This window comes from Helianthus annuus, chromosome 6, assembly GCF_002127325.2.
Source record: "Helianthus annuus cultivar XRQ/B chromosome 6, HanXRQr2.0-SUNRISE, whole genome shotgun sequence".
NCBI classification, from domain to species: domain Eukaryota; kingdom Viridiplantae; phylum Streptophyta; class Magnoliopsida; order Asterales; family Asteraceae; genus Helianthus; species Helianthus annuus.
In genome coordinates, this window is record NC_035438.2 from 144931673 (window position 1) to 144942284 (window position 10612).

The 10612-nt window shown below is 38.0% G+C and overlaps 1 long non-coding RNA gene and 1 pseudogene across 1 annotated transcript; one reads left to right on the forward strand and one right to left on the reverse strand.

Moving 5' to 3' along the window:
* Nucleotides 1-3834: 3834 nt before the first annotated feature.
* Nucleotides 3835-8086, forward strand: LOC110945119 (annotated as a pseudogene).
* An 864-nt stretch (nucleotides 8087-8950) lies between these two features.
* LOC110864219 lies at nucleotides 8951-9743 on the reverse strand. Its single transcript, XR_002549733.2, has 3 exons — nucleotides 9455-9743; nucleotides 9236-9320; nucleotides 8951-9146 (listed from the first exon to the last, which is right to left on the reverse strand). It is a non-coding gene; the product is annotated as an uncharacterized LOC110864219 (long non-coding RNA).
* Nucleotides 9744-10612: the final 869 nt, after the last annotated feature.

The following is a 10612-nucleotide window of genomic DNA, read 5'->3' on the forward strand; positions in this document are numbered from 1 at the left end:
CGTCGTGGCCCAGAGTATACCTGGGAACAGGAAGACCAAATGAAACTCAAGTATCCCCAGCTGTTTAAGAAAAATGCAACCACTACTGAGGCTGAAGCTACCGCAGAATTTCGGGACAAAATTCCAAATCAACGGGGGGATGATGTGACACCCCAGGAAAAACCAGGAAACCAACGCAGCATAACTAGCTTCCTCAGTAACCACGCGCTAAATTTCGGGACGAAATTCTCTTAACAGGGGGAGAATGTGACAACCCTCAAAATCCTATGTATTCCGTACAATTTATTATTGATAATTAAAGTGTTTGATGACTGTGCTGAATCATTTAACTGCTTCTGATATCTGTGTTATACTTACATGTACTTGTTAATATACTAATAGTGTACAGAAAGGTCACTAAATAGTCCGTTATATTTTCCGGAGTGTTGGAAATTAAAAACATTACAAAAATATATATATATATATATATATATATATATATATATATATATATATAGGACGCTTTACGAATTAATTAAGAGCTTTAACGGAACAGTGTCAAACCGAACAACCGGACATTACCCGGGACACCAAATATTTGTCAAATACATTGATTATTTATTTCTTGGCTTGTTATGATCCTCGTGCACCATAACACCCACTAAACATCTAGTAACTAACTCTAGTAAACATACACTTGGTTTCTAGCTAGTAAGTAACCATCTAGTTACAACTTTTGCAAACAAGAACCCACCCCCCCCCCCCATGTATGAAATCGGTCAAGGGACCCACCCCCATATCTCCAAGATTTTATTTGATATTTTGGTTGATTTCTTGCTTCTTGAAGTGAACATAATATTATGAACATCCTTATAAGCATGATGTATAGATCACAATGTCACTTCACCAAGATTCACTCTCACACTCAAACATCTCTCTCTCCTCCCTCATGAACCGTCCATCCACCATACTCCACATCTTTGAGAAGATTTTATCTTATTTTTTTTTATTGGATTGCTTGCTTGTGTAAGTGTCCAAGATATGTGAATGATGATTATAAGTAAGTCTTGAGATCACAACCATCATTCTCTAGATTACACACTCAAACTCCCACTCTCTCTCTCTCTCAATTCGGTTCCTCCATAACCGAAACCCATCACCACCACTTCCAATCATCTATCTCTTCCATTAACAAGTTCATTCTAAGCTTGAAGTTCATCCATGGAAGGTGCAACTTGAAGGACTTTCTAAGGAGCTTGTTCTAGTCTTTTTCACCATCATATTCTCAATAGATTCTACCCTAGCTATAAGCTAGTAGTAAGCTCTCGTTTAACCCTTGATTATCTTACTTTTATGGCTAATATTTGTAGAATGATGTTTATTTCACAAGAACACTAAAAAGGATTTAACCAAGAAGATGAAACATGATGTACTTGTGTTAATATGAAGTTGTTTTGATATGTACTGAGTATTTGCTGATTTACTTGTTGATATTGATGTGGGATGTTGTTACGATCACTAAATAGGATTACCGGGATCAACCGAACACAAACTAGTAAGCTAGAGACTAAAAACAGAATCTGTCCAAGCTTTACAGCCAACTTCAGTTGGCTGTAACAGGACCATAATTTAACGAAAAATGTATTTTCTGAATCCTAGATTTATGTGTTATAAAATACGGTTCTAATGGCACCGGAATCGTAATTTTTGGACTCCGTTTACTATTTTTAAAGAACCGATTCGTAATAGCAGCTTAGGCTGAGTTTTTACAGCAATAAATGAGCATTGTATTTTCTGTTGTAACTTGTATTCTGTGTAGAATCGGACCATGAAATTTGTATAGTAGATGATAACCGATGCATGTGTAATTACCCCACTGGAATTTCATAAATCGGACACTCGATGAATTTTTAGTAAATTGTTCCGTGGACTGTGGTCAGAAATGCATAAATCTGAGTTCAGTCCGGAATATGATTTTTTATAAAATATTGGTAGTGAACCGGACCCCGATATTTTTACACAATAAAAAAAGGAACGTTTAAGACATCCTGTAAAAATTTGGGAATTTTTGAAATAATTTAACTATTTTATTAAAACGTCCGAAAACAGCCGGTTTTGAATATAAATGCTGAATTGAGATAAGTTGTGACTTGCGTGTCTAAATGTCGAGTATGCTATCCGTGAATGATCTAACATGTTATATATGTTATGTGCATTATCGTACGTTTGATTTTGAGTGGGGAATGGATGGGAAACTTAGATGGGCATAAACCGTTAAAACGATGCATGTTGTGTGATAGATACGTGTAGGAACTTTGTGTGCTATTTGAAAGCCACTAAATGACTAACTGGTAAATTATATTAGGACGTGATTGACCGACCTTGACTGTTAGCTATATTTGAGAATCTAACCGAGCAAACCGAGGTGAGTTCACACTCTTTCTAAGGCATGGGATTCCCAGGGGTTTGGGAATGGGATTGATTAACTACTTGTACTATCATTACTGTTAAACTACTTTTTACTGTCCTCGGATTGAAGGGCACGTACGTAAAACCTACGTACACGATCATAAGACCATCAACTCTATCACTTTAAGTCCCTCATTTATCGACTTAATCGCCGAGGCCTATGGCGAGCGGGTCATTAGTTAATAGCGCTATTAGGTTTAACAAACCTCACACCGTGCCAGTCGGACAGGCGTGTACTAATGGACTATGGGCAAAGGGTCAATGCTGATAGACATTGACTTAGGGCACCTCTTATATTTTCGTAGCAGTCGATACGCGTGGTCTAGTAACATATGGGAAACCCCCACTAATCTTCGCAAACATGTCAGAAAGACCGCGATGCAAACTCATACGATACATGGTTTTCAAAACGAACAAATGATTTACGAAACGAATGCTATAACTAAACAACCAACTGTGAATTCACTCAACTTTGTTGTTGACTCGTTGTTACATGCCTTACAGGTCGCTAAATGCTTGGAGCTTGCACGAGGAAGGAGTCGTTGTGGTGTACGGACGGTTATGTCCCGTGTTCAATATATAATCCTTATGAACTTATTAGACTTGCGTTTGAAACTTTAACTTATAAACTATGGACTTATAATTTGGACTTTACGTTTATGCTTCCGCTGTTTAAATTAAAACTTGGTTAACTAGCTTTCGGTCACCAATCGTATTGTGGTTGGCTTTAATTACTTAAATACATAGTTCAGTATGATTGGTGGCTCGATCCTGGTCATGTCACGCCTCCGAGCGGTAGTACTCCGCATGGTGGATTTTGGGGGTGTGACAAGTGGCGTTGTAGGGTTGAAAGATTTGGTTGTCCTTCACTGCATCCACAACCAGAAGCCTCTCGATGTTCCATATCTCTTGTTACGAAACATGCACCTCAATCGCCTTGCTCACGCTCCTACGCCTATCTTCTTCGGGGGATGGGTGTACCGTCTTTTCAAGCATTTCACGAGAATCCCAAGGTCCTTTGAAAGGAGTCCATGGTCGGGACGAGTTGACTACCACATTTGCCGAGCCATGAACTTACTTTATGAGGCGGAAGACGGGACGGTGAGCTTTCAAAGGACACAAGGCTATGCATGGAACCCGCAGGAGGCTCTAGTTCTTCATGCACCACCTCCCCACTATCAGTACCAACCCCATGGCGATCCGGGTCAATCCTCCTCACAAGGAGGCGGTTTTCCTAACTTTCAAAGCTTACATGATCTTTTGCAGGAAAACCTCATGTGTACCAGGAACACCTACAACCTCGCCAACAACACATACCACCGGGTTGGAGCTATTGAGCGCAACATCAACGATATACAAGATGATATCGGTAGCATCCGGGAATACATGGTGGGGCATGGGGATGGAGGTGATGATAGCGGTGAAGACATGGACGTTTGAAGGAACAAGGGGCAGGTTGGTGATGAGCCCACAGGTTTAAGTACCCTTCTCTATCGAACAATTTACGGCCTGCGTGCCGCTTGTTGAACAATTTACTTTCTTTAACTGTTTTTTATTTTCGTTTTATTTTCACTTTATGCTTGGAGACAATTAACGTTGGTAAATTAGGATGGTTTATGTTTGTTTGGTGTGGTATTGAGTGATTAAACAGGTACAATGCAAGGGTTAGAGTGCTAAACATTAGCACTTGCAGCCCCAAAATGGAGAAACCGGGAGACAAAACCTGTTTTTCAGGCTCACAGACTGTCCACACGGGGACGTGTCCAGCCGACACGCCCCCGTGTTCATCTCCCAGACCTGCTGTTTGGTTACTGACCTGCAATTATTTGCCAGACACGAGGCCGTGTCCAACCGACACGCCCCCGTGTTCATCTTCTGTAAGTTTTCATTACTGGCAGTTCGCCACGGGGCCGTGTCCACTGGACACGGGGCCGTGTCCAGACTGCCAGTAACATAAATCTTTGCTTTTTAACCCACTTTTACACATTCTAATCAACCGAAAATATTATTTTTGGGACACATTGAGGACAATGTGTAATTTAAGTGTGGGGGGGATGCTAAAACCTTAAATTTTGCAAATCCAAATTACAAGCCTTACACAAAACTCTATTGGAACCGCTAAACACCCCAAATTTTTTCAAAAACTTTTCGTTTTTTTTTTACTATTTGCTTGTCTTGGTTTAATTTGGGAATAACAAGTTCTAAAAAGGTTATATTTTTACAAATTTACAACCGATAGCGTCGTGATAACAAAGAACCAACATAAGAAAATTACGAAACGGCATAACAAGTCTAGTTAAAAATTCGATTATATTTACTTGATCACATTAAAAACCCATTCCCACAAAAGTGAGTTTTGAGCCTTTATTGAGCATACAAATATACATCTTTAGACTAAATGCTCATTTTTCGTTTCTTGTGTGAATAGCCGCTTGGTTCTTACAACTCTAGAACTTGCCACGACGATACATTCCCGGTCCTTACCAACTTAAACCCAAGTAAGTAAGTGATGGAGGCATTAGGACTAACCATATTTTTCTTTCTACACCATTATTTTTCAATTTTTTTTTACCTACCCAAAATCCCCCTAGTTAGCCCCTTTGAGCCTAAACCTTTCATTTCATTACCCTAAAACCTTTTCACCCACCAAAAACCTTTTTATTTTTCACCCTTTATTTTAGTAACAAGCTCGGTTTTTCGTAAGCTCGCTATTTTATGTGACTCTAAAAAAAATTGATGAAGTCAAAAACAAACAAAAGCTATATAAAAGCTTGTTTGGAAAAATACTTCAAAATAAAAAGTCACTAAAAACAAGGTATGTCACAAAAACCGACGCTTTTTACGATTTTCGCCCTTTTACTAACCACTAACCCAACCACCCACCTTTAACCCAAGCCTAACCCTTCACCCAAAAAGTCCTCTTGATATTTACAAAGGTAAAAAGTTAAAAAGGAGGAGGATTGATTGCTTGGCAAGCCTATGGAAGGCGTAAGTTCCATGCCGCTCTCGAGTGATTCACTAAAAAATTACACCTTCGGCCGAGTGTTGAGTGATCTCCCGTGAGGTATGTGAACTTGTATATAAATGGAATTTTAATAAGGCATGCTATGCCCGAATAAGTAATTTATCTTATGAAACGTTCTAAATAAATCATAACGAATAGGATTGTAAATAAATAAAAATAAAACTTACAAAGATCTTGGATTCCCGACACTCTAGGACAAGCCAAAAACCTTCTCTTCTACCTATTCCATTTGGGAGTGTAAGCCACATTTAAAGAGTTTTGCTTGAGGACAAGCAAAAGTTCAAGTGTGGGGGTATTTGATGTGTGTAAAATGCAACATATAAATCACATCAATTAAGGCATAAAACTAACCCTTTTTAAGTACTAATGTTGGAAAAAGAGTGTTTTTGTCTTTCTTTTGTATTTTCATGATGAAATGAGCTCAAATTCACAAAAGAAGCAAAAAGACAACTAATTCTAGCATAAATACAAGAAAAGGAATAAAAGTAGACTGCCCGGGCCCTCAACGGCATCCTCCAAGGCAAAGAAGAGAAAGCAGAAGACTGAACACGCCCCGTGTCCAGCGGACACGGGGCTGTGCCCAAGAAGCAGCATAAAAGACAAACCTATAGAAGCTTCCATTGCCCACCACGGGGCCGTGTCCAGCGGGCACGGGGGCGTGGTGAAAGTACAGCAGGCGCATTAATTGTAATTGCGAATTACAATTAATGAGGAGAGAGAGTGTCAGACGGGCACGGGGGCGTGTCCAGCGGACACGGGGCCGTGCCCAGCCTTCTGTTCAGCCTATAAATAGGAGTGCTTGGTTTCATTCCATCTCATCCCTTGGCACACCACCTCTCTCACACTTCATCCACCACCCACCACCACCATAACACCATCATCCACCACCATCATCCATTGTCCATCATAGAGTGTGTGAGTCGTCTCGGGATCCAAGATTGATCGTAAGAGTTCTTGACAATCAAGGCCATGTTTGCCTAAGTCTCTTACATCACTTGGTGAAGACAAGTGTTTAGTATAATACTTTTTATTTTTAATCTTTTGCACTTTTTATTTGGTTTTGTATTAATGACTTTAATAACTAGTTACTTATGTTGAAGGTGATCTTTCCTTATCGTTTGTCCGTGGTGTCTTGGCATTATTTTACTGTCTATATAAAATAAAAGATTTTCACCATTCATATCTCCACGGTCTATATGGAGGTATGTTGGCTACCTGGTCGGGGGTTAAGGGAACGGTTTGGTAAGGGTCTTGCCGTTGTTCAGCGTTTAGAGGTCCTGCTTGGGACCTGGGTCAAATTTAGTAGGATCTCCTTCAATGCCCATAGGTATTGGATGGCGGGGATCCAAACTCTTTGACCCCCTCATAAGTTAACTACTATTAATACTATAACCCGGCTATTTAGGACTGTATCCCTGCTGACTCAGACTACTTAGCCGAGGGTAACGTCACCGCCGAAAGCGGGGCCTACCACAATTTGCATTAATAACTTAATTCATTATCTTTCAATAATCCGACCCTTTAGGATTGTATCCTTGCTGACTCAAACTACTGGGTTGAGGGTAACGTCGCCTTCAAAAGAGGGGCCTACTACAATAACTAAGATAATCTCTTAAACAAGTGCAAAAGTGCGAAAATAATCAAAGGTTATACTAATACACGTGTCGGATCCAAGTGATTCATCTTGTCTATCTGTTTTTATTTTATTTTATTTTCAGCATTTAGTTAGTTTTTATTTTCTTAGATTAAAACATTTTTTCTCACTTTTTGATTTGATTAGACGTTGAAGATAAACCGGTATTAAAAGCTCTTGTGTCCTTGGACGACCTCGGTATCTTACCAACACTATACTACGTCCACGATGGGTGCACTTGCCCATATGTGTGTTTAGTGTTAGTGAATATCGTGTTTTATAAATTTAAAACTTGGCTAAAAGTGTAAAAAGGGGCTTAAATATACATCAAAAATATATTACACTACACACGCATCAATACACTAGGTGCTCGGAGGCGTTTAAGTTCTAAAAGCCGAGGCACGCCCATCACGTACGCAATATCGGCCTGAATCAGTCAAAAGTAGTTTCAAATAGCATCAATTTTTCTATAAGTAAACCTTTCACAATTTTTTCATATTTTGTAGACGCTAATTTTAACCTAAAAGTACATGAGGCGCCACCTCACCTCGTACGCCTTTTAATCAAAGCTTGTAAGTTACTACATTTCTGATATATATACTAGAAGTTAACTATTTCTTATGAACTGACCAAATATGTTCTCAACTTAGAAGAATCTCTTTTAGCGAAAAGCCGTTAGTGAATACCAGTATCCATGGCGAGACAAGTTAACAAAATACAAAGATGAGCTCTTAAAGGGTGTTTGGGGCTATTGGCGTCTTGGGGCATGGAAGTCTCTCGGTACAAGTGCTAGACATAGGGCCCACCTTCGTGAAGAAGTTCTGTTAGCCGGAGAAGATTGGCCTTATGATCCCGAACGGGAGTAAATGAGAACAAAACGAAAAGGGCACGAATGTGATAGAATATCGGCTGAGAAACGCACAAACACAACTGAACTAATGAAGAAAATGCCTATATATTTTGTAAATACTTTGTTCTAATTCGTTCTGAGTCGGTTAAATTACAAAAGACTGCGCTTAAAGCCAAATGCCTATATATTTTGTAAATACTTTCTATTGTTACAAAGCTAGCTAGTTGCATTGAAAGTACATCAGGATGAATTTGTTATAATAAATATTAGGTAGAGGTGGTAAAATGGGTGGGTTGGGTAAATGGGTCAACGGGTTAAATTTGTACCGGTTGAAGCTGGTCCGGGTTGGGTTGACCCGAAAATCCTTTTGTACATTTTTCCGATGAATTTAGTGTCAAATACGATTACAAAATTATCCTATAGCAATCATAGGGGCTGTTTGTTTACCTTTTAATGAGTCTCTTAATGGCTCAGACATCTTACTGGTTCAGCACTTAATGGTTCAAACTGTTTGTTTCATGAGCAGATGTCTGAATGGTTCAGACATTTGCCTTTGAATGGTTAAGATTTATACAAAGTCTGAATGGTTAAGACCTCTAATCTAGATTGGTCAGACATTTGCCTCTGAACGGTTAAGCATTATACAGGCTCTTAATGGTTCAGACCTCTTACTGATTCAACATTTAATGGTTCAGACCTCTTATTGGTTCAGCACTTAACCATTCAGATGTTGCCAAACAGCCCCATAGTCCAATTTTAAGAAAAACTGATTTTAGAAGATTTATGTATTAAAATTTAAAAGTACATGACTTTGATTCTTTTGGCCCAATATAATAAAGATTATGCTATTTGATTCGACTCATTAATAACTAAAGAGTAAATTACGTTTTTGGCCCCTGTGGTTATATCACTTTTACTATATTAGCCCAAAATAAGAATTTTTAACAGATCTGCCCTCATGGTCTCTATAACTAACCATTTTGGCCCCTAAGTCTAACCAAACCCTAACTCTGGTTAATTAATTGGCACATGAATTGCACATAATGTCTAAAAATGTAATTTCCCCTCCCACATTTTATGACTTTATAAACAAAACCCTAGATTATTTTTTTTCCTTTCATCTTCTTCCTTAATTCATCTTCTTCCTTAATTCATCTTCTTCGTGATTTCTTTCATGATGTGTATAAAACCTATGAAAGAATCAAACAATCAAACAATAATGATTCAACAAAGTAACGAAAAAATCAAACGTTTACATGTTGAAGTTTGAAATAAGTACCTTTTTTTGCTTTTCTACGCGCTCTTCCAACCTAGAAGAAAAGCCCACCACAGTGTTCTTATGTTGTCCACCTGGGCTAACGCTTCTGATCATCAACATAAATCCATAAAAAAAATCAATTCTTTAAATTTGATTAACCGAAAAGGAAACATCACTGTGTTAGCCACAAGAGTACAATACATATATGAAATAAAGGCCGAATTCTTGAAATATACATACAAGGAGTCTGCAGAAGGAGGACCATCTTCACTTCCATTCGGCTTTTTAGGCTAATTCATCTTCTTCATAATTTCTTTCAAATGGGATAATAATCGTATACCAAAAATGAAGAGGATCGAAACTCCGTCGTGAAATTCCGGTTCCGGCGAGACCTCCAACTCTGGCGACTTCGAGTTCTCCGGCAAGACCTCCAACTCCAGCGATGTGCAGGTTACGCGAAAAGGTATTGTGATGGTGTGAGGGAGTAGAATAGTGATGATGGTCTGAAAGAAATCATGAAGAAGATGAATTAAGGAAGAAGATGAAGTGAAAAAAAAATCTAGGATTTTATTTATAAAGCCATAAAAGGAGGGAGGAGAAATTACATTTTTAGACATCATGTGCAAGTCATGTGCCAATTAATTAACCAGAGTTAGGGTTTGGTTAGAGTTAGGGGCCAAAATGGTTAGTTATAGAGACCATGTGGGCAGATCTGTTAAAAATTCTTATTTTAAGCTAATATAGTAAAAGTGATATAACCACAGGGGCCAAAAACATAATTTACTCATAACTAAATGAGTTAAAATTACTACTTTGGAATTGCTAGGCCATGAGATAAGTGTTCGGCCCAATAGAAAGAAGCATGGCCCGATTTGCATTTGACACATTGTATCGTTAGTGGTTTTGGAGGCAGTTGTAAATTACAAGAAGTGGGCGTTACAATTTCAACACATAAAAATAAGGTAAATTTGGGTTGTATTTGATTGATATAGGTAAAATGATATAGAGTATCAACTATAAATTAAATGGAAGAAACAATGTCAAAAACATGTAAGACTATAATGTTTTATGTATTGTATTGAATTGCTTTATTTTAAAAACTTGGATAATGTTTGCTTTAAATGAAATATAATGGAATTGGATTTTAAGGAATTCTTTTGAAATCTTTGATTAGTATAATTATCAATAGAAATGCATGTAATATATATAAAATGACATAACTACTTGTGAAATTTTATAATGTGTTTTGTTGGTATAATTTCAAGGCATTTAGATTCTGTTTGGTGTTGAAACGAACAAAATTAAGAAATAGAATTTGCATTTCAATGTCATCCAGAAATCATTCCATACTGTGAAACGAATACTATAGTTTAATAATTTTGTTCCATAATCATATTT